This window comes from Heptranchias perlo, chromosome 16, assembly GCF_035084215.1.
Source record: "Heptranchias perlo isolate sHepPer1 chromosome 16, sHepPer1.hap1, whole genome shotgun sequence".
Taxonomy (NCBI): domain Eukaryota; kingdom Metazoa; phylum Chordata; class Chondrichthyes; order Hexanchiformes; family Hexanchidae; genus Heptranchias; species Heptranchias perlo.
In genome coordinates this window covers 58,686,943-58,709,663 of record NC_090340.1, presented here as the reverse complement: position 1 = coordinate 58,709,663, position 22,721 = coordinate 58,686,943, and the positions used below count along the sequence as shown (strand labels likewise).

Below are 22,721 nucleotides of genomic sequence, written 5' to 3'. Positions count from 1 at the left end.
AGTCCCACCGAGATAGCTTGTGATCCCCGATAAGTACGGACACATGTTGTCTGTGCAAGCCGCAGACGCACAGCGATTGATAAGTGTATGCATTAACTGACATGACTAATTCTTCTGTTTGCCTTTAAGAATTGGAAGGTGATCATAGGAAATGTGTTTTGTATAGACAAGGGGAAAAGGAACTTGTCAGATTACTCGATATTGTCAGCTGCGGTGTTGTAGTAACGGGCTGAGAGAGAGCAATAACGGAGTAGATCTGTAATACCGGTAATTACTAGACTGACGTTGAGGTTGCTGTAAGGACCAACAGACTATCAGCTGCTAGTGGAAAAAAAAAGAGGCGCAGGAAAAGTTTACAGACGTGATTAAAAAATTTTAAGTGTGAAGTTGTAATTTGGACAAGCGCAGACTAAATGTTGCGTAATTTGGAAAAGTGTGAAATTACAAGTCTGTAGTGGCGACAAACGCAGACTGGTGTGGATGTCGCTGATTCGGAAAAGTGTGAAATTCTGGTTTACCTAAATTAAGTGTTTAGATAGAAACACTAATAGTGTTCCCCCTGCTCAAGGGGAGAAGCACTTTTGAAAAAAAATCTTGTGTAAGTCAGCTGATTCAACTAAGTGCAGACGTTTCTCTCACGCACCTAGCCTGAGCTGGTTATTAAGGCCAGGACCCTAAAGTAGGTGTAGAGAACACATGACGTCTTGTCTGATCAGCTGAATTATCAAGTGCGGATAGGAGACCGTTATATCGTTGTGTAGTATATTGCAGCGATTGTAAATAGAATCCCTCAAAAGGGAACACCTGCTGCTTACATGTACAGAAACTTTGGGAAAGAAACAACTGACGAGTTGATAGTTTGGTCCAAATGGACCAGGACTAAGAAATATCCCTTTCCCGAAGACAATACATTTAATATGGATAGAATTAAGTGACTAGAAAAATATTTAAAAGACAGAGACCCGGAAAAGAAAGGTTCTTTTGTTTTCAGTGTACTGTTTCTTTAAAAAGCCTGTCCTTATTGTGAGTGTTTTCTGTCGGTGTTGTGGGCCACACCCCCTTCTTAAGTGTTTTCCTCTTTTGTGTGATTTATCTGTTTTGTCTTGTGTTTAATTCTGAGATTGCTGAATTAAAATTGGAGTTATTGAGGTTAAGTGACCTATTAAATTCTGGTTCTTATAAAATGTGAACATGTCAAATTCCAGACATGGGATCTTCAGAAAAAAATTGGCATTTGAGTTTTTATCTTGTGATTGGCTGTGGTTAAAAAAAAAAGAGGTTAAAAAAAAATTAACGGGACAGATAAAAAAAAGCTATCTTGTATCACCGTGATAGGAAAAGTCGGAAAGCTGGAACAGCTCGGAGAGTTGGTTATAATCATACCCACTAAAAGTATGTGAAAGAAAGAATGAATTGGACAGCAAATTATAAAACTTATGAAGCAATGTGAAAATTGAGGGGAACCTAAACAAAAGTTGATCACAACAATCTGGAAATACTAGACTAACTATAAACTAAAATGTACGATGGGAGATGTTATTTCCCGGTATGAATTTTTTTTTTAAAAAAGAATTTCCCTAACCCTTAAGGTTTTTATGAATTTTGAAGGGAGACACTCTCTTTCTTCAGGGTGCATGGTGAGGATCCTTGAATCTTCCTCCCCTGAGGGAATAGATATTAAAAAAAGACGGCGATAATGATCATATTGGATTTTAATTGTCGTCTGAAGGATAAGATTAGGGAAAAGGCTGTTTGCAAAGCTAAAGCAGAGTCTGAAAAGAAAGTAAAGAAGCTGCAAGCAAACAAGTTGGTTAATAAGAAACATTGGAGAAAACACTATGATTAAAATAAATCTCAAAAATAGTGTGCAAAATATATAGTGTAAGGCAATCCACAAATGTGAGAAAAAAATCAGTCAAACCTGTGTGAAGAGAAATTTTGAAGGTGGAATGTGGAAACTTAATCTCAGAGGGAGAAGTATCACATTACTGCTACCACGAGAGCCAGTTAATATTAACCCCTTCCATCCCAAGAAGCCAGACTGTCATGCCAAGTGCAGTTCAAACAGATAGAAATGACCCAGTCGGTTGAGAACTGTCTGAGGCTTGCCCAGAACACAGGTGAACATGAGGTAACAATTGGTATAGGTTATATTATTAAAATTGACCCAATTACTCGGAAATGCCAAAGGCTACAATTGACTGAGATATAAGTTTCCACACAGACAATGCTACAGTGAGAAAAAAAAATTGATAAGAAAGGAATGTAAAACAAATCATATGAAGAGAAAGCATAGGTTGGACAATTGGAAGTCCATTACTTGAGCTATGTACTGACACAGGGTACTAAATGCCTATCAGTTTTACCCCGCCACAGTATGATAAGGAAGTTCGACAAGTTCTGGGGCTATTCAATTTTATTTGAAAGTATTCACGAATAGTAGCTCCAATACAAGATCTGACCAAAGAGGGAAGACCTTCCCTGACAAATTATATAACTCACATTGAGAATGCTAAGAAAACTCAACAATTATATCAACACCTCCTAACTCAATTGTTAAAACAAAGCGCGACATGGAATGGAGGTGGACATCGTAAAAGAGATAGACAAATGTGGAGACGTGAAAGATCTGTGATAAGTGATATAGCAACTGCCTTTAATACGGGTGCCTCAGTTGTTAACACCATTGATGTGGCAACATTAGATCAAAAGGTTAGAGATTTAGGGTCTCGCATTAAAGATATATTAAAAAAATAAATGAAAATACAGATAAGGAATTGTCTGAGGATCAAATGCTGACCATACATTTGCAAAAGATAGCTACAGTGCTAGAAACACATGCCCAAACCATTAATAAATTAATAAAAGAGGAATATAACGTATCTTAGCAGGCGGCTGCTAATGACATCTGCAATACATATAGTAACTGGATTGTGGAACAGACACAAGAGAACCTAGCCCAGATACAGGCAGGAGAAGTACCCTTATGAATAACGAATCAACAAACTGAGGGTGAACCTGACCTGTGGGCATGATGGAGCGGCTGTCCTTACCTGAGGGAATAAATGAAATCAAAAACACAAAACATTTTTCTTAATGTGGTTACATCTTGAAAACACAGAGATTAGGACTTGGAGTTGGAAATTCCAGTCTGCAGTCCTACGTACATCTGTATGTGGGAGAGACAGGGTTTATTTGAGACAGGTTGCGAGCTCCAGAGAGAGAGGGACTAGGCAATTTCTCTCTCCTGTTTTGTTTTCTGGATTTGTTTCGGGTAAAGGGATTATTCCTTTGGACAAAATAAATAATAAATGATGATTTGACAAATTAACCCCTTGGGCTCTCAAGAAGAGCCACAATGGATTTTCTGTGTTTCTTTTAAAACAGGTGACCCTGGTTTTTGGGACCACGTGAGTGTTGATGGTACAGGATTACCAAGAGTAGTTCTTTGACATAAAATGGCTTTACAAAGTTACGGTGCAACCTTTGCTGGAGAAATTTGGTGCAGGAAACGATCCAGTGGTGTTAAAATTTAAGACCTTAGCTGCAGACATTGGCAGATACCAAATGTCACAGCGTGGTGATATCAACCTGATTCTCTTCTTTTGAAAACATTTTGATTTGTTTTGTTTTAACCCATTTATTGTCTTCCGAGACAGAGTGCTCGAGGTGGGGAGATATGGGAGTTACATCCAAAAGTAATTACAAGCACTTCATCTCTACTATAAAACCACAAAGCCTGGACATAATTTGTTTCTGAAATTGGAAGTGATAAGAAAAATTAATATGAGTTGCTATTCAAGCACTCGAGAAAGAAAAATTTACTTGTAATTTAAGGGGATAATCAAATTATATTTTAAAATAAAAGAAGTCCAGTCTAAATGGTTCCTATTGAATGTTGTGTATCAAGGAAGAATTCTTTTCGGGAGGGAAGAAAATTTTACATTGACAAGTCCTGTCAGTCCAACAATACTGCTCTCAAGTTGGGATAATAGGTAATATAATGGGTTATGTAAAATTGGATGAGAGGAAGTGATTGAGAATTAAAGTAAAGAAACAGAGAAATTACACCAAATGGGAATTTCTCTAAAGTCATGGAATTGGGCATGATTTACCAAAAAAAATCAATCTGGCATAAATATACAATCTAGTGAAAGTCAGGAAAGTGTAGTTGAGAATAGTAAATTGATAGCTTTCTCGTGGAGATATTTGTGTCCTTGCCTATAATGAACAATGAGAAAGCTACATTCAATAGCCTGGCCACTACCCTGACATTGGGACCATGCAGGGGGAGATAAGCACTCTAGACACCCCTGATCTTTTTGATAAGATAACCTGAAAACCTAAGAATGGCTACAGTGGACATAAAAGATACAAATGTATGTTGCCATCATCTGAAACGGAGACCAGGATGAAGAACATGATTACAAAGGCCTATGGCCTGGTGAGCTAGTGGAACCACTCTTTAAACAAACCAGTTGCTTTTACAGGACTGAATCCTACAGGACATATGATGTGTGCCATGGAAAACACGTTCGGAAATACCATGAGGAAAAAGAGACTGGCCAGCAGAAAGTTAATATCCAAGAACACTACCTATGATATGTTGCTAGTATGCGGAAATACATGAAGAAGATACACCTGAAGAATGAGTCTCAGACAGGCTCAGTTACTTAACAACAGCACAACATGAAATGGTTAATGTGGTCCAGGCGAGTGAGAAATCCTTTTAAACAAGGCACTGACACATGGTCCATAGAGAAACCGACTAATTAATGAAACAGTCAGGAAACACTGGTACCAATCAGAAGGACTGAAATTAAAGTAAAGAGCGACATAGTAATTTGGATTTCCAAAATTCAGGGTTAGGTTCTCATCAGTTAACAATGAAATTGAAAGAAACAATACTTAGAAGATATCCACACGATGGATACAAAATTACAAAATTATGAGGGGCCCAGATAAAGTAGACAGGAAGTACCTGTTTCCCCTAGCAGAGGGTTCAAGAACTAGAGGACATAGATTTAAGCTGATTGGCTGGAACAAAATTAGAGGGATGTGTTACTAGACATGCTATTACTGTGTGTCCACATAGTGTTGGACACAGCCCAGAAGCACAGTGTGGGTTTAACAATACCGGTACCAATCAGGATATTAACTGTACCATGGAGGCCCTAAGGGCGGATCTAATACCCACTTAAGTGGTATATGCCGGAGAGGGCGAATACTGTGTTACAACTAATTTGAAAACATTTAAATATGCCAATCTAACTTGTGATATTTTAAGTCCAGAGTTCTGCTCCATTCCTGAAGTCTCGGTTCGGATTGGACCCGAGGAACTGGTAGAGATACATCGGCATAACCTCATCACCTTACAAGTTTCTGAGGATGTCAAAAAGGACTTAAAAGGATATCAGGACACATTTGGGTATCTGACACTCCTGTTGCCTAAATACTTGAAAGCATTGCGAATGGAGATACGTCTATCCCAGAAGGTTTATTATAACCTACAACAGAACAATAAAAACATTAAGCATGACATTGACCAAATTAAAGTCACCACTTGGTGGGATGACCTCTGGAATTTGGGACTGAATATACAGATCCATCCTTGGATTAGATTAATTTCATATGTATTAGTCGTAGTGCGGTTTGTAGTAATGTGCTTCTTGATTTTCATTGCATGTAATAAATGTAAGCAGAGGATGAATGGTTTGGCAAAGATAGTAAAACAGAGCCTGGGTGAGAATGTCCCCATTGTCTCTGTGGTTTCAACTAAGAAAACATCTTAATGGTACCGGGAGTAGCACCCGCTGGGGTAAGGTGCATGTAAAAGGGGAGACAATCATAGTTTGATAGGATTATCAGATGCTCTGCCTCTCTTCCACCCGGACTGGTGGCCAACACGAAGGGAACCTGGTTAAGATGAGGTACAGCATCTTGCATATGTAAAATTCAGGGGATGCCTAGGTGCTTGCAAGAGGGCAACACTGAGCAGGGCATACCTATGGGCAACCATGGGTGACGGATAAAGGTTGGCTATCTTGGGCTTAGCCAAGGGGATATTGTAGGGATAAAATTTGGATTAAGGGATATAAAGGGGAGGGCCCCAATTCACAGGTATAAAATGGTCTGAAAGGTACCATTCAGTCTAGTTAGGCTGGAAACAAAATATAAAGCACCATGGGATATTTGACTATGTTAGCCCTTTTCAAACTAACATGGATAGGTTTAATTGACCAAGGACATTCCCAGCTTACTTGAGAAATGTTTAGAAGGAGTTTGTTCCTGAGAAGAGATAAGAGTACAAAGGCGTATTGATGGAACATGGCTGAGTTCTATTGGGACTTCTCTAGTTCAAGGATTAGTCATATTCGTTGTTATAATTCTTATAGTTTATTGCTTACTTAAATGTTGCTGTGCTATGATGTCCAATCTGGGTACACATATAGCGCCCACAAATTTGATGGTGCAAGTAGGGGTGACACAGGATGAGGAGGAGTTTGAACGTCTGGGTGGAATAATGCTCTATTAGAATATTGTCCATATATATATATAGGACAAAAGGAGGGAATGTGGAAAACCATAAAGACCACATTAATGTAGAAATACATGAACAGTTACTTGACCATAAAAAAATAAAGCATGATGGGTATTTGACCAATGTTAACTCCTTGACTCCCATACATAGGGTAGTTACAATTTCACACACACACACACAGAGAAAGACACAATTGTCCTTGGTACGTTGATAATTAAGTTGGCTGTCCAGGTGCTTGGTACTGTCTGGCTCCCCCCCTCCCCCCGTGCAGATAAGGATATTGCTGGCTATAAAATATAATGAGAATACAGTTTCTTGAGAGGCCATGTGGCCTTGATTCTGACTTCAGCCCTACTGATCAACCAGCTTCGGAATTTTAGGGAGGTAGCGCTCTCAGGCCTATGAGGCCTACGTGCCAAAACAGGAATGAGCTATGGATGTCCAGAGGAGGCAGGCTCACTACTTGATTGACTAACCACTTGAACTAATAAAGAATGTACATGTACGCCCATATTCTATGATAGACAGACATTACTAATTAAACTGTATAAATGTGAACTGTTTAGTTTGTTCAGAGAAGAGGTTGTTCTGAACATTGTTTAGAGCAGATCTTCCTTGAGCTCAAGTTTCTTTTAATTAAAATTCTTACTTGTCTGAAAATAAGTGTTTGGAGTTAATGCATTGTATATAAGAGGTAATTAAGTTTTCGACACCTGCTCCGCCATTCAATTAGATAATTGGCTGACCTCTACCCCAAATCTATGTACCCTCCTTAGCTCCATTTCTCTTCATACCCTTAACTAACAAAAATCTATCAATCTCAATCTTGAAAGCTCCAACTGTCCCAGTATCCGCAGCCTTTTGGGGAAAGCATTCCAGATTTCTACTACCCTTTGTGTGAAAATGTGCTTCCTGATTTCCCTCCTAATGGCCTAGCTCTAATGTTAAGATTATGACCCTCGTTCTTGATTCCCCCATCAGAGGAAATAGTTCTCTGTGCCTACCCTATCAAATCCCTTTAACATTTGAAACACCTCAATCAGATCTCCCCTCAATCTTCTGTACTCATGGGAATACAAGCTGAGTTTATGCAACCTGTCCTCATGATTTAACCCTCTAAGCCCCGGCATCATTCTGGTAAATCTGCGCTGCACCCACTCCAAGGCCAATATATCCCTCCTGAGGTGCGCAGCCCAAATTTAAACTCAGGTGGGATCTGACCAAGGTTCTGTACAAACTGAAGCATAACTTCCTCCCCTTTGTAACCCAGCCCCCTTCAGATAAAGGTAGCAAGCCTGATTTTTGGACTGCACCTGCGCTGTCTCAGGTCAGTCACTGGGAGGTGCTTCACCTGCCCTGGAATTTTTTTCCCTCTGCTTGACATCTCCCTGGGTAGTACAACTGAGAGCAGTCATTTGCTGCAATGGAGCCAATGGATTCCCTGCGAACCTACTGTTGCATAGTGCAATATTTTAGTAAATTCTGTAAAATACTCCTGAGCACCATATTATTATATTTATTTTCTTCTGATGCTGGGACATACACAGTTAGAGATGTTACAATTTCTCAACTAACTCTCCACCATGGGTAACTGGATGGTGTTTAGGAGCAAAAACCCCAATTGATTTTTTTCCCTCTCCCAAAACCAGTAGGGAGCCCAAATGTAGGGCTCTTCCTGCTGCCCCAGCTGAGATAAGCAACTCAGCACAGACAAGGGATCGAACTTGGCTCACCTGGCCAACCTCCCATCTTCCACCCTCCGTAAACTTGAACTCATGCAAAAATCTGCTGCCAATATCCTAACTCGCACCAAGTCCCATTCACCCATCACTCCGCTGACCTATATTGGCTCCCGGTCTAGCAAAGGCTCAAATTTAAAATTCTCATCCTTGTGTTCAAATCCCTCCATGGCCTCTCCCCTCCCTATCTCTGTAACCACCTCCAGTCCTACAACCCTCCAAGATCTTTGCACTCCTCCAATTCTGGCCTCTTGCATATCCCCGATTTCCTTCGCCCCACCATTGGCGGCCGTGCCTTCAGCTGCCTAGGTCCTAAGCTCTGGAATTCCCTCCTTGAACCTCTCTGCCTCTCTCGGCCTCTCTCTCCTCTTTGACCATACATTTGGTCATATGTCCTAATACCTCCTCATGTGGATCAGTGTCAAATTTTGTCTGATAACATTCCTGTGATGCGCATTGGGATGTTATATAAATGTGTTGTTGTTGTTGTTGTTGTTGTTGTTGTTGTTGTGTTTTTCCTGCGACAGTAAAAACAACAACAACAAACCTGGGGGGCCCTGGGGCTTATATTTTCCTGACAATGAATTGGTACCTTTTCGCAAACTTCTATTATCCAAGGGAAGTTACAATCAGAGGTGTTAGCTTCATGGGAGATGGATGGGGAAGAACTGAAGGTCCATCTGCCCATCGATGAGACTGATTACAAAGCAACATTGGCACAGCCCCTTGGAGCAACGCAATTTGGATCAGACAAATATCACACAGAGAAGAGAGAAAGGGACAGTTTAAAATTAGCACACGTGAAGAATAAATAAATACAATAAAATTGCTTTAAAATGAACTCGGATGGCAGGGGGAGCAGAATGTGGATTATACAAGAGTTAATATTTGTAATTGTTGAAGCTAATGGATTAATCCTTTGAACAATTACGAGGCAAAGTTCCACTTGACATTTTAGCCAAAACTATTTGTATTTTTGATGCAAGAGTTTTCTCTCTGCTCCTGTGGGCCTCTAATCATTATCCCAAAGGAACACTCCAGGCCAGTGCTGTCCCTGGGTCTATTATCAAAAGATTGTTTTGAAAAACAATCTTTCCTGTGAAATGCTTGCAAGAGAAAGAAAGATGTCTTAAAGGACTAGACGACCTTGCTTTTATTTGTGGATTGGCTACAAGGTCAGCTATTGTCCCATCTAGTTATTTGATTGTGTCCAATGAAGCAATTATGCAGTAAAACCCTCCTGGTAAATGGTGGGCTGTCAGGAGCCATGGGGGGATCACCTGCATCTTCAACTAACATGTGGGTTAGTGAGCCGGCTCGGCACAGGAATAGAGAACTGAGCTTAGCTTCCAGTCCCGTTTAAAGGGGAATTCTGTCTTAGGAACATAGGACCATTAGGAACAGGAGAAGGCCATTCAGCCCCTCGGGCCTGCTCTGCCATTCAATTGGATCATGGCAGATCTGTATCTTAACTCCATCTACCTGCCTTGGTTCCGTAACCCTTAATACCCTTACCTAACAAAAATCTATCAATCTCAGTTTTGACATTTTCAATTGACCCCCAGCCTCAACAGCTTTTTGGGGGAGAGAGTTCCAGATTTCCACTACCCTTTCTGTGAAGAAGTGCTTCCTGACATCACCCCTGAAAGGCGAAGCTCTAATTTTAAAGTTATGCCCTTGTTCTGGACTCCCCCCACCACCACCCCCAACCAGAAGAAATAGTTTCTCTCTCGCTGCCCTTGTTACCATTACCTAACAGAAATCTATCGATCTCAGTCTTGAAATTGTGCCAGCATCCTCTGCCTTTTGGGGGAGAGAGTTCCAAATTTCTGCTGCCAAAATTCTCACACAAATTGTAACTGTCCTGAAGCAAGGTATCAGCATTAAATCCTTCCAGTGCCCCAGTTGCCATGTTTTATTATTTGAATCTACTGCTGACAGCCTGGGAGCAGATATTTGCTGGTTCATTACCCTCCTGTGACTTCATAATGTTCTGCTCCAGTGACCTCATGAGTGCACTGTGGGTACAGATTGACACACTGAATCATGAACTCTGTGTCACATGATGAGACATTGTAAATGCAGTACTGAAGGAAAAGAAAGAAGGAACTTGCATTTATATAGCGCCTTTCACGACCTCAGGACATCCCAAAGTGCTTTACAGCTAATGAAGTATTTTTTGAAGTGTAGGTCTCTGTTGTAATGTAGGCAATGTGGCAACCAATTTATGCACAGCAAGGTCCCACAAACAGCAATGTGATAATGAGCAGATAATCTGTTTTAGTGATGTTGGTTGAGAGATAAATATTGGCTAGGACATCAGGGAGAACTCCCTTGCTTTTTATGGGATCTTTGACGTTCAACTGAGAGGGTTGAAAGTCTCATCTGAAAGACGGCACCTCTGACCGTACAGCACTCCCTCAGTACTGGACCTGAGCGTCAGCCTGGATGTTGTGCTCAAGTCTCTGGAGTGGGACTACGAACCCGCAACCTTCTGTCTCAGAGGCGAGAATGCTACAAATGAACCATGGCTGGTGCCGCCTCAGGAGATGGCAGCCTTCCAATATCTCACCCAAGTGGTCATTCTTCATTTGTGATCCTAGACTCTGATTGTTGGCAAGCTAGTCAACTATGGCAAGAAGGCCATTCAACTGCTTCATTTAGTCCATTCATTTGGCACTCTCCTTTCATTTGCTTCTTGTCTGATAGTCTACTTAATGGTGCAAGGGGAAGAAATACTCGTTCATTATTATACTTCTTTAACAGTAAAAAGATTCTGGGGGGAGTTATTAGTCAATGTACTTAGCTATCGAGAGCATCTTATTTAGCAGGTAATGTGAATGATATTACCCGCCTGAAAACACATGGAATAAAGCTTCCCTCACAGCATTAACTGGCCCATTAGAGAAAACGCAAGCACATCAGAAAAGAAGGAAGCAAAGGAACAAATGGCAAATTACCTGTAATTGGGACAAATGGATAAAGACAAAAAGCGGCGGCAGTATTTATAGCTCTGAGCAGGCCAGGGTACTCTAAAAATTAGCTTCATTTCTGACATAATTTGAAAAGTCATACATGTTGAATTATTTTTAATTGCATAAACCAAGGTGAGGGTTCAAGGATCAGAGTGCAGAACATCGCCAAAGTACAAAAAGAGTTGAAGAGAAGACAAGGTAAATCAACTGATGAACTCGGCTGCCACTTAGTGACCAGGTGACACCAAACTTGCGTTTTGAAACCCTGCAGTCTGTAAAAGGAAGGAAGTACTGAAGAAGGTAAGAAGTTCCACAGTTTGAAAATCCTAGGCGAGAATATGTCGGAGATGATCCTTGATTTCAAGCCAATGAGGATGCAGGGAGGAGGAGGACCGGTAGAGCAACATATTTGGATCTTAGGAAGAACGAGAGGAAAGTTTAGAGGAACAGTAGATTAAAGCACCAGCAACAACAACTTGCATTTCTAGAGCGCCTTTAACGTAGTTAAACGTCCCAAGATGCTTCACAGGAACGTTATCAAACAAAATTTGACACCAAGCCACATAAGGAGATATTAGGACAGGTAACCAAAAGCTTGGTCAAAGAGGTAGGTTTTAAGGAGTGTCTTAAAGGTGGAGAGAGAGGTAGAGAGGCCACTGACAAGGGTAAAGAATTATCAGTGCACCAATCACCAGGAATAATGCTCATTTTGGCACAATGACTCTGGATGTTTGGAAATTGAACCTATTTCAGAATAAAAATAGTTGCTCAATAAATATAGTGCTTGGGAGGGGATGGGATAGATAGATGGACTTTATTACAAGAGGATTTGAGTACTGGAGTAAAGATGTCTTAATGCAATTATACAGGGCCTTGGTGAGATCGCACCTGGAGTATTGTGCACAATTTTGGTCTCCTTACCTAAGAAAGGATGTACTTGTGATAGAGGGAATGCAACGAAGGTTTATCAGACTGATTCCTGGGATGGCGGGATTGTCGTATGAGGAGACGTTGAGTAGAGTAGCCCTGTATCCTCTAGAGTTTAGAAGAGTGAGAGGTGATCTCATTGAAACATACAAAATTCTTATAGGGCTCAACAGGGTAAACGCAGGGAGGATGTTTCCCCTGGCTGGGGAATCTAGAACCAGGGGTCACAGTCTCAGAATAAGGGGTAGGCCATTTAGGACTGAGATGAGGAGAAATTTCTTCACTCAGAGGGTGGTGAATCTTTAGAATTCTCTACCCCAGAGGGCTGTGGAGGCTCAGTCATTGAGTACATTCAAAACAGAGATCAATAGATTTCTAGATATTAAAGGCATCAAGGTGATATGGGGATAGTGCAGGAAAATGGTGTTGAGGTAGAAGATCAGCCATGATTTTGTTGAATGGTGGAGCAGGCTCGAGGGGCTGGATGGCCTACTCCTGCTCCTATTTCTTATGTTCTTATGTTCTTGTGTAAAAGGAGAATCGGAGGGAAAAACCAGCAGCCCCTCTGTGTTTTAACTAAGGGGCACAGTCTGAGGATAAGGCGTCAACCATTTAGGACTGAGCTGAGAAATTTCTTCACTCAGAGGGTTGTGCATCTTTGGAATTTTCTACCTCAGAGGGCTGTGGATGCTCAGTTATTAAGTATATTCAAGGCTGAGACCGATAGATTATTGGACACGAAGTGAATCAAGGGATATGGGAAAGTGGAGTTGAGGTAGAAGATCAGCCATGATTTTATTGAATGGCAGAGCAGGCTCGAGGGGCTGTATGGCCTACCTCAGTTCCTATTTCTTATGTTCTTAATGACAATCATGTCAAATAAATCAGCTCCCCTTTTATATGCACATTTGAATTCAAGAATCCTTTTGTTCATCTCAGTAGTCATGGTACTAATCTACTGGTATCACCCTGCACGATTAAGCAGAGGTGCTTGCGGTAAAATGTGAGTGGATCTCGAGAATCGGGATTAACATTAATACTTCGCTTGTGTTATTCAGTTGACATTTGATTCAGTCCTGATTTTAACTCGGGCCGGCAGATGGAGGGCAGAGGATGAGGCAGGCGACGAACCGTCTCCACCTCGGCAGGGTTGGAGCCGGGAGATTTTAACTCCCAGGCCTCGTTGGCATAGGCCCCGCCCTGTCAGCCACCCACCTGAAACTGGCCAGCGGGCAGGAGCGGAATGTTGGGCAACCTGAGGCTGGTGCCCGCGATCAATGGAATGGTCCATGGCACTCAGGCAAGTCGCTGGGAGGGGGGTTAGGGAGGGTCTTGTCGTCATAGAGCGGGGATGGGGGGCAATGCCTGGGGCAGGGGAGACCTAAACTTTCCTAACACTCCTGCTCCTACTAACTCCACAAGGAAAGTAAAAATAAAAGGATAAACACTTAGTTTTTTTTGGGCCTCTTCTAGCCCCGACTCCTCTTCCCGCTAGGTTGGGCCTGGCGAGAAAATAGCAGTCGGACTCCGATGAAGTCATCGGAACCCAATTTGCATATTTAAAGAAGGACCCTGCTGGTTTTCGGGTGGTGTCCCTCTCGCCTGCTCAGAAGAGTTGGTTAAAATCGGAGCCCCTGGGAAGAAAGCGGGACCTCAGGCCTGCCTGCCCTCCCGATTTTTGCCGTTTGGGCAGGGTTGAAGTATCCCCTTTTGATATTAATTTTTGAAATAGTGAATGCTTATGGCATCGTGGGCAGACTACTGCCCTGAAATAATTACTCAGTTGGCTCCCTATTTATTGAAATCTGTTAATTTATTAAAAGTCTTGCATCGAGTGGGCATTTCCTGTTCCTCACACTTACTTCCTGTGTCACGATTTTCTCAAGCCAGGTTATAATACATGCTTATTACTTTTAACTGTAAGGCACACATTTCAAAAAAATTCAGTCATGGGAACATAGGAACAGGAGTAGGCTATTCAGCCCCTCGAGCCTGTTTCGTCATTCAATGAGATCATGGCTGACCTGTATCCTAACTCCATTTACCCGCCTTGGCTCCATAACCCTTAATACACTTGGCTAGCAAAAATCTATTGATATCAGATTTAAAAGGATTAATTGAGCTAGCATCTATTGCTTTTTGTAGGAGAGAGTTCCACACTCCTACCATCCTTTGGGTGAAGAAGAATTTCCTAACTTCTTTCCTGAATGGCCTGGTTCTGATCTTAAGTTTATGTCCCCTTGTCCTAGACTTCCCCACCTGCGGAAAAAGTTTCTCTCTCTCTACCCTGTCAATTTCTTTCAAAATCCTAAAAACCTCAATCAAATCACACCTTAACCTTCCATATTCCAGGGAATTCCAGTCTCGGGCTTTCCCTCATCTAGGACGTTTTCTTTTTGCCAAACTCATTTGGAATCATCCTCCTGGGAAAGTCTGCGGTAGTCTCCCTTCTTGATCTGCTCAAACTCACCTCCCTCTCCACAGGCCGATGGACTGACCAGCTGAATTATCCCATCTTCTCAATCGGGAGTGATGGCGAAGGATAGGGGGGAGGAGAGAAAGCAGAGAGAAAAAAAACAACTAGAGGGTTGCATAGACTAGGCTTGTATTCCCTTGAGTATGGAAGATTAAGGGGCTGATCTAAAGGAGGTGTTTAAGACGATCAAAGGATTTGATTAGTTTGATAGAGAGAAACTATTTCCTCTGGTGGGAGAGTCGAGAACAAAGAGGGCATAACCTTAAAATTAGAGCTAGGCTGTTCAGAGGTGGTCAATTGAAAATTTTAGAACTGAGATTGATAGATTTTTGTTAGGCAAGGGGTATTAAGGGAATACAGAACCAAGGCAGGTAGATGGAGTTAAGATACAGACCAGCCATGATCTAATTGAATGGTGGAACAGGCTCGAGCGACTGAATGGCCTCCTCCTGTTCCTGTGTTCCTATAAGGGCTGGTAGAAAATTGGAGGGCAACTGAACTGTCATGGATGACAAAGGCACCTCTTCACCCTTACAATCAGGGGGTAAAATTGCGAGGCATTTGTGAGAGAGCTGATGACCAAAAGAGAGGGGAGACAGTAATACAGAAAGAAAATGGCGTGAAAGGAAACACATTTCTCAGGTGACTGAATGAACATTAATCACCCCTTACTCTTATAATAAGCTTCCATGAAATAGAGTGCTTGCCTTGTTTAAAAAGCAACAGCTGGAAGAAAGTATTGGAGCTGACAGACAAAGAGAACGGGGAATTCAATAAATGCGGCTGACATCTGCAGTAAGTGGATTGGGGCTGGTCTGGTGTTCCGGAAAGGAATGAGCTGCCAAGATTTCAGCACTTTTATTAGGAAGGAATAATGATAGCTAATCTCGCCCAAAGCGCACATAATTTGACAAGTCCCACTGTATGCAACAGAATCATTTTCTGACCAACTGAACTCGTGGACTCCAGCACTGAGGGACCACACACGACTTTATAAGATCAGACAATGCAGCAAACTATGTTTTCCGCATAGCTGCTTCGCTGTGCATCTGCAGGCATCAGCGTAAATTGCTGGAGACAGGCCATGAAGTCCATGCCCAGAGTCAGGCTGGACCAATTCAAGTTGGGTGGGTACTGGTATAAACAATGATGGAGATGGAGGTTGTCACTTACATTATTACAGCTGGCTTTGCTCGAAACAAAAATTAAATATGAATCAAGAATTCGCAGTGCAGTATCCCCTCTGAGAATTTGTTATGGCCTTTCGTTTGGCATGGCCAGTGGGCTTTTCAATTAAACATATGAGGGGGCGCAGAGATTGCTCACGGAAGAATGTATTTTCTCATCACTGAGTGCAAATTAAACACTTTGCATTTTATTGCTCATCAGTAGGAACAATTGGAGGCATTAAAGGATTCAAGCTATTACCATGCGAGTAATATTCTTGCAGTCAAAAAGAACTAGATTCTATTTAAACTGTCCACTTTCTTATAATGAGTGACATGGATAGTTGGGACATTGTTTAAACTATATAAGAGTAGGAATAGACTGGATGTTGGGAAGTTCTTCTTTTCCCAGACAGTAGTGAGTCTCTGGAGTGCATTGCAGGCTGGTGTGGTGGGTGCTGATTCTCTGTCTTCAAGAGGGAGCTGGACTGGTTCTTCATTAGGACAGAGATCACATCATATAGAAGGCAAATGTCTTAATAGAAAGGACATGGTCCATGTGATCTCCTGGACTGATTGCTACCGCTTGAGGGGGTCGGAGAAGAATGTTCCTGAGTATTTTTTCCATTATTTTTCTTTTTGCCTCTCCCAGGAGATTACATGGCTGTAGTAGGGGGGAGGGAGGAAGTCTTTAGTCATGATGGTCTGGCCATCATGGTGTGAGGCAGGCTTGATGGACTAGTTGGTCTTTTCCTGCTCATCAATTTCATATGTTCATATTAATTGGAAGTACTGTGTTAATTATAACATGGTTACAAATAACCAATCCAAACCACCCTTCCAAAATTAATTTGCAGAAATGTACCTAGGAGATCCTAATGACATTATATCCAAAACTCATTTATATTCCGGATTCAGAAAGAAGCAAGCTACTGGAGGAGTTTCTTGAGCAATTGTAGACCAGGACAAGGAATCAATCCCTATTGCTGATGATGAGTTCATTGGGATCTCCACCAGCAAGGGCAAATAAGACTTTGATCAAATGTCTAGTCCAAAGGATTGTGTCTCCAATAGTACAGTGTCCCCTTTATACTGAATTCTGTACATCCAAGCTCTTCCCCCTAAAGTTGGGACGAAAATGGATTACATTTGTCCATAATCAAAGAAACTGAGGAGATAGCAGAGGCACTAGTATCCATAAATACAAATTCAATAGAAAAATGAATACTGCCAGAGGACTGGCGAACAGCAAATGTAATTCCCCATCTTCAAAAAGGAGATAGAAACAATCCAAGAAAATGTTTTGACACGAGTGGTCAAGGTGAGTGAGGTCAACTGTAAAGTGGCATCTCCTACCAACTGCACCACTAGCACATCCACTGCTCCACTCACTACACCCCCCCATCACCCACATACCAACAAACTCTTTCAATCAGTACTCAACTCTTCTAATCAGATGCTTCCTCTCACCCTCACACATTACCAGACTTGCAAGCAGCACATCCACAATTCACAGGTCACATAAACTGGTAGCTATTCAACCATGATGGGGACATCACCCAGACATCTTGCAGTACGCTCACCGACACACGTCCCGCTTTCTTGCAGGAGAAGGTGGTGTATAACAGGAGGCAGCAAGTGGCGGTGACATTTAGCCCCTCGAGCCTGTTCCGTCATTCAATGAGCTCATGGTTGATGTGACCTAACTCCATATACCCGCCTTAGCCCCATATCCCTTAATACCTTTGGTTCACAGAAATCTATCAATCACAGATTTAAAATTAACAATTGAGCTAGCATCAACTGCAGTTTGCAGAAGAGTGTTCCAAACTTCTCCCACCCTTTGCGTGTAGAAGCATTTCTTAACTTCACTCCTGCAAGTCCTGGCTCTAAATGTTAGGTTATGTCCCCTAGTCCTAGTATTCAAGTATAGGAGAGCTCCAAAAACAGGTACAAATGCATCAGCAGCCAGAAGCAATAATCCAGCAACTAACCTGTAATTCCTGCATTGTCCCTTTAAATAGCGCTGGTGGGGCCATCTAAGACATGTTCAGCTGGTCGTGGTCACGACACTGCGTTGGCTGGAGCACTGAGTGTCAAAATGGCATCTTTCCCTTTAAATCAGTGTTCCACACTGATCTAATCCATATTCTCCCTACTTTACATGCAGCCAGCGTTTGTTACCTGCGTCTGCGCGAATCCCTTTACCAAGTTGGCGTCCGGCGCACGTCACGCTAGAAGCATGCGCGTGCATTCTGGAGGCCGTTTTGGGACCTCAGGTGATACCGTAGCATCTGAAAAACGGGCGCTACACAGCCAGATTTCTAGCCCATGGTGTTGAGATTTGCAGATGATATGAAATTGGGGGGGTATGGCTAACAATGTAGGGGACTGCACTAAAAGATAGGAAGACATAAACAGGCTTACAGAGTAGGCAATGAAATTCAATATGATGAAGTGTGAGGTCGTACATTGTGAGGCTACTTATTTCTTGGAAGGTAAGATACTAAATGGGGCAGAGGAGCAAAGAGATGGGAATACAGATACATAAATTGTTAAAAGTAACAACACAAGTTGATAAGGTCAGAAAGAGTGCAAACAGAGTACTGGGGTTCATTTCTAGAAAAATAGAATATAAAAGCAGGGAGGTGATGTCAACTTTATGTAGAACCTTGGTTAGGTCACATTTGGAGTACTGTGTGCAGTTCTGGTCTCCATACTACAAAAAGGGTATTGAACCACTGCAGAAAATGCAGAAAAGATTTATAAGGATTTTACCAGAATTGAGTGGATGCAAATATCAGAAAGATTGAGCAGGCTGGGGTGATATTCTCTGAAAAAGGGAAGACTAAAAGGTGACCTGATAGAGGTCTTCAAAATAATGACGGGGCTTGATAGGGTGGATGTGGAAAAAATTGTTTCCACTTGTGGGTGAGCCCAGAACGAGGGGACATAAATAAAAGATAGTCATTAACTGATCAAATAAAGAATTTAGGAGGACTTTTTTTACACAGAGAGAGGTGAGAATGTGGAACTCGCTGCCACATGGAGCGATTCAAGCAGATTGCATAGATATATTTAAGGGGAGGCTTGATGCATACGTGAGGGAGAAACGCATTGAGGAAATGGGAGGCAGGGTGGGAAGTGATAATTACAACGGGAGGAGGCTCGTATGGAATGTAAACACCGGCATAGACCAGTTGGGCCAAATGGCCTGTCCCTGCGTAATTCAAAACAGCAACTAAAGCCTAAATTCTAGCCGTGAGTAAGCTGAAAGGTGTTTAGTCAAAGGCCATTTCAGTTTCCCTCCAGTTAAGTGACATGGCTGACTCCAACGACTCTGCACAGCAGTGACGACAGTTCCAATTTGTTTTCATATTTAAATTCCTTAAATCCAAAACATATAATTAAAATCCTGTTGTTTGATTTTGTTTTTAAGCATTTGTGATTCAATCTCTTCTTACTTCTGATGTAAAATTGTGGGTCCCACTTGAGCACATTATCCAGGCAGACAACTCAACACAATACTGAAAGAAAAAGAAAGAACTTGCATTTATCTAGCACCTTTCATGACTTTAGGAAACCCAAAAGCACTTTACAGCCAATGAAGTACGGTCACTGTTACAACGTAAGAAACACAGCAGCCAATTTACACACAAGCTCCCACAAACAGCAAATGAGATAAATGACCAGATAATTTATCTTAGTTAAGGGATAAATGTTGACCTAGACACCAGGCAGAACTAGTGCCATACAATCTTTTATGTCCACCTGAGAGGGCAGATAAGGCCTCAGTTTAACATCTCATTTGAAAGGCAGCACCTCCGACAGTGCAGTACTCTCTCAGTACTGCACTGATAGTCTCTGGAGTGGGGCTTGAACCTACAACTTTTGGGATTCAGAGGTAAGAGTGCTACCCACTGAACCATAGCTGACACTACTGAGGGTGTGTTGCCTCATTGGGAGCTTTTGTAAGAACAATTATAGACAGTAAATTCATGAACTATGTAAGGAGGATTGGTCAAAAGGTCGTTAACCCCTTTCTTTCAAGGCCACACCAGAATGGAGATTTACCTTCTGTGTTTAAGGTTTATTCAGTGCCCAAAGCGCAGCTCATTTGAACTACCTTGTTTCAAAATATACTAACAATTACCCAAACCAAACGAATCACAGCAGGAACGCTGCACACCACTGAGCAAATTAGCTATGTCTCTCTCTCTTGCCAGACATCAAAAATGAAGTCAGATACAGATATACATGAACTAACATCAATTTATTAACACGTCTATGATAACACGTTTAATGCCACCATAAAATTAAGCATTAAGGAATGCATGAAATACTTGAGTAATTATTATTAACTGTCAAGAGTTCAATGTTTATAGGCTGATGCATAGTTTAAAAATATCAGAATAACTCAGCGTCAGCCAGACTCTACTTGATACCGTTACACTCGTATTACAGCTTGATTTTCTCTTGCATCGCAAGGTGTAAAATGGGCTGCCGATTCATTAGCAGCTGGTTTTTAGCCCAGAGACAAAGGTGAAAATTCCACCCCCCTACATTTCAGTATTGTGGCTTCAGCACATTCCGACTTTTTTGAAATGTCTCTCCCACTCCCGCAGAGAAGTTAGAATGTGGAACTCGCTACCACGTGGAGTAGATTAGGCGAATAGCATAGATGCCTTTAAGGGGAAGTTCGATAAGAACATGAGGGAGAAAAAAATAGAAGGTTATGCTGATAGAGTTAGATGAAGTAGGGTGGGAGGAGGCGCGTGTGGAGCATAAACACTAGCATGGAGTTGTTGGGCCGAATGGCCTGTTTCTGTGCTGGAAGTTTTATGTAATATTCACGAGGTTTGAGTGTCTGAAAAGGTGAATAAAAGCATGGTAGGAAAATCCAAATTATTCCTAAAGTCCAAGGGGTGGATCTTGACTTTGTGCGATGGTGTAAAACGGGTGATAACGAGTAGACCACCTGTTTTCTATTCCCTTGACTTCAATGGAAATAAAAATGGGGAGAGATGTAAAATGGGCTGCTCGATTCGCCATCACCCACTTTACACTATCGCACAAAGTCAAGATCTACCCCCCAAGGTTCTGGGCTGCTGTCTTTTTTTCCAGGGTGACTGGAAAAATTAGATTGCAGCCAAATACTGTCTCAGACTTTGAGCCTCAGAGGAATAATGTGGAGAACCGCGGGAGATGACAAGTGAGATTTGCGAAAAGAGTTCGAATTTTTCTTTTGATTAATTGATCACCATTTTACCAGTGGTTGAATTTACTGGAAAAAATACTGTAGCTGCTGTGTCTCAAATGCAAAACAAATCAAGAACGTTAGTGAGGTACATAATAGAATTCCTCATGCATTATAAGTCATTATTGATCATCATTGTGCACAAAAGTTCATGAACCATGTGTGTGATAAATGTTTTATAAGAACCAGATGTAGAGAGAACTCAGACGCCATAGGGCACTCCATCCTCACTATAATGTCAACAATTGTAAGATAAGCACTCTGCAGGTTATAACATAGAGGTGTCCAAACCAAGAGCCTCATGTGACCTACAAGTCCCGGCTATCAAGACCGTGAAGCTCTGGTGAGTCACTCTAGTGCAGCACTGTAACATCCAAAATCCATGCAGTACATTACTTCAAAAGCTGCCTCAGCTCATTTGCTGCTCATCCATGCTTTTGTTACCTCTAAACTCGACTATTCCAATGCTATCCTGGCCAGCCTCTCACCTTGCACCCTCCATAAACTTGAGCTCTGCTGCCCATATTCTAACTCGCACCAAGTCCCGTTCACCCATCACCCCTGTGCTCGCTGACCGACATCGGCTCCCAGTCCAACAATGCCTCGATATTAAATTTCTCATCCTTGTTTTCAAATTCATCCATGGCCTCGACCCTCCCCATTACTGTAACTTCCTCCAGCCCTACAACCCTCCAAGATCTTTGCGCTCCTCCAATTCTGGCCTCTTGCGCATCCTCGATTTTCATCGCTCCACCATTGGCAGCCATGCCTTTAGCTGCCTAGGCCCTAAGCTTTGGAATTCCCTCCCTAAACCTCACCACCTCATTCCCTCTCTCTGATTCTTTAAGATGCTCCTCAATACCTACCTCTTTGACCCACCTGTCCTAATATTGTCTTAAGTGGCTCGGTATCAAATTTTGTTTGATAACGCTCCTGTGAAGTGTCTTGGGATGTTTTACTTTGTTACAGGTGCTATATAAATGCAAACAGTTGTTGTTGATTGTAAGATAAGCACTTTGCAGGCTACAACGTAGAGGCGTCCAAACGTAGAGCCAAATGTAACCTACAAGTCCTGGCTATCAAGACCATGAAGCCCTGGTCAGTCACCCTACTGCAGCACTGTAGTGTCCTAAATCCATGTAGTGCGTTGTTTCGAAAGACATCACCGCATCAGTTCACCATGAAGAAAATGATGCGTTGCTTTGCTTGCCCTTCTTCCACCCAAAAATAAAAAGGCCTGTCAAACAGCACATTTTTCAACAGGACAATATCCCTTTCACTTCAAATAGCTTCCATTTTGTGAGCTGATGGAGTTCTAAGGATGACCTTAGCTCTGAGTTGGTGGTATCTTCCGACTGTCTCTTGTGAACTGACGCTGTCAGCTATCAGTAAATCCAACTTGTTAGCACTGACTCGACAATCTGTAATGGATATAATGTTGAGAGATAGGTCCTTAGTAGGCAGGTGGCCTGGTATTGACTTGGCCACCCGTGTTTATCAAATACTAGCTCTGTTTTATATTTGACATTACGACTGTAATTGTTGAGGGTCTGCAGGGAGGGGGGAGGGCTACAGGTGGGACCTATAATCCAGCTCCAAGTCGACAATGAATATGTTCAACGACAGATACTTGTTACTCT

General features: G+C 42.0%; 1 long non-coding RNA gene across 1 annotated transcript in view; it reads right to left on the bottom strand.

Annotated features, from left to right (window-relative positions):
• The window catches only part of LOC137333385 (uncharacterized), a 112,064-nt gene that overhangs the window by 43,115 nt on the left and 46,228 nt on the right, over window positions 1-22,721 (bottom strand). The window lies entirely within an intron of this gene.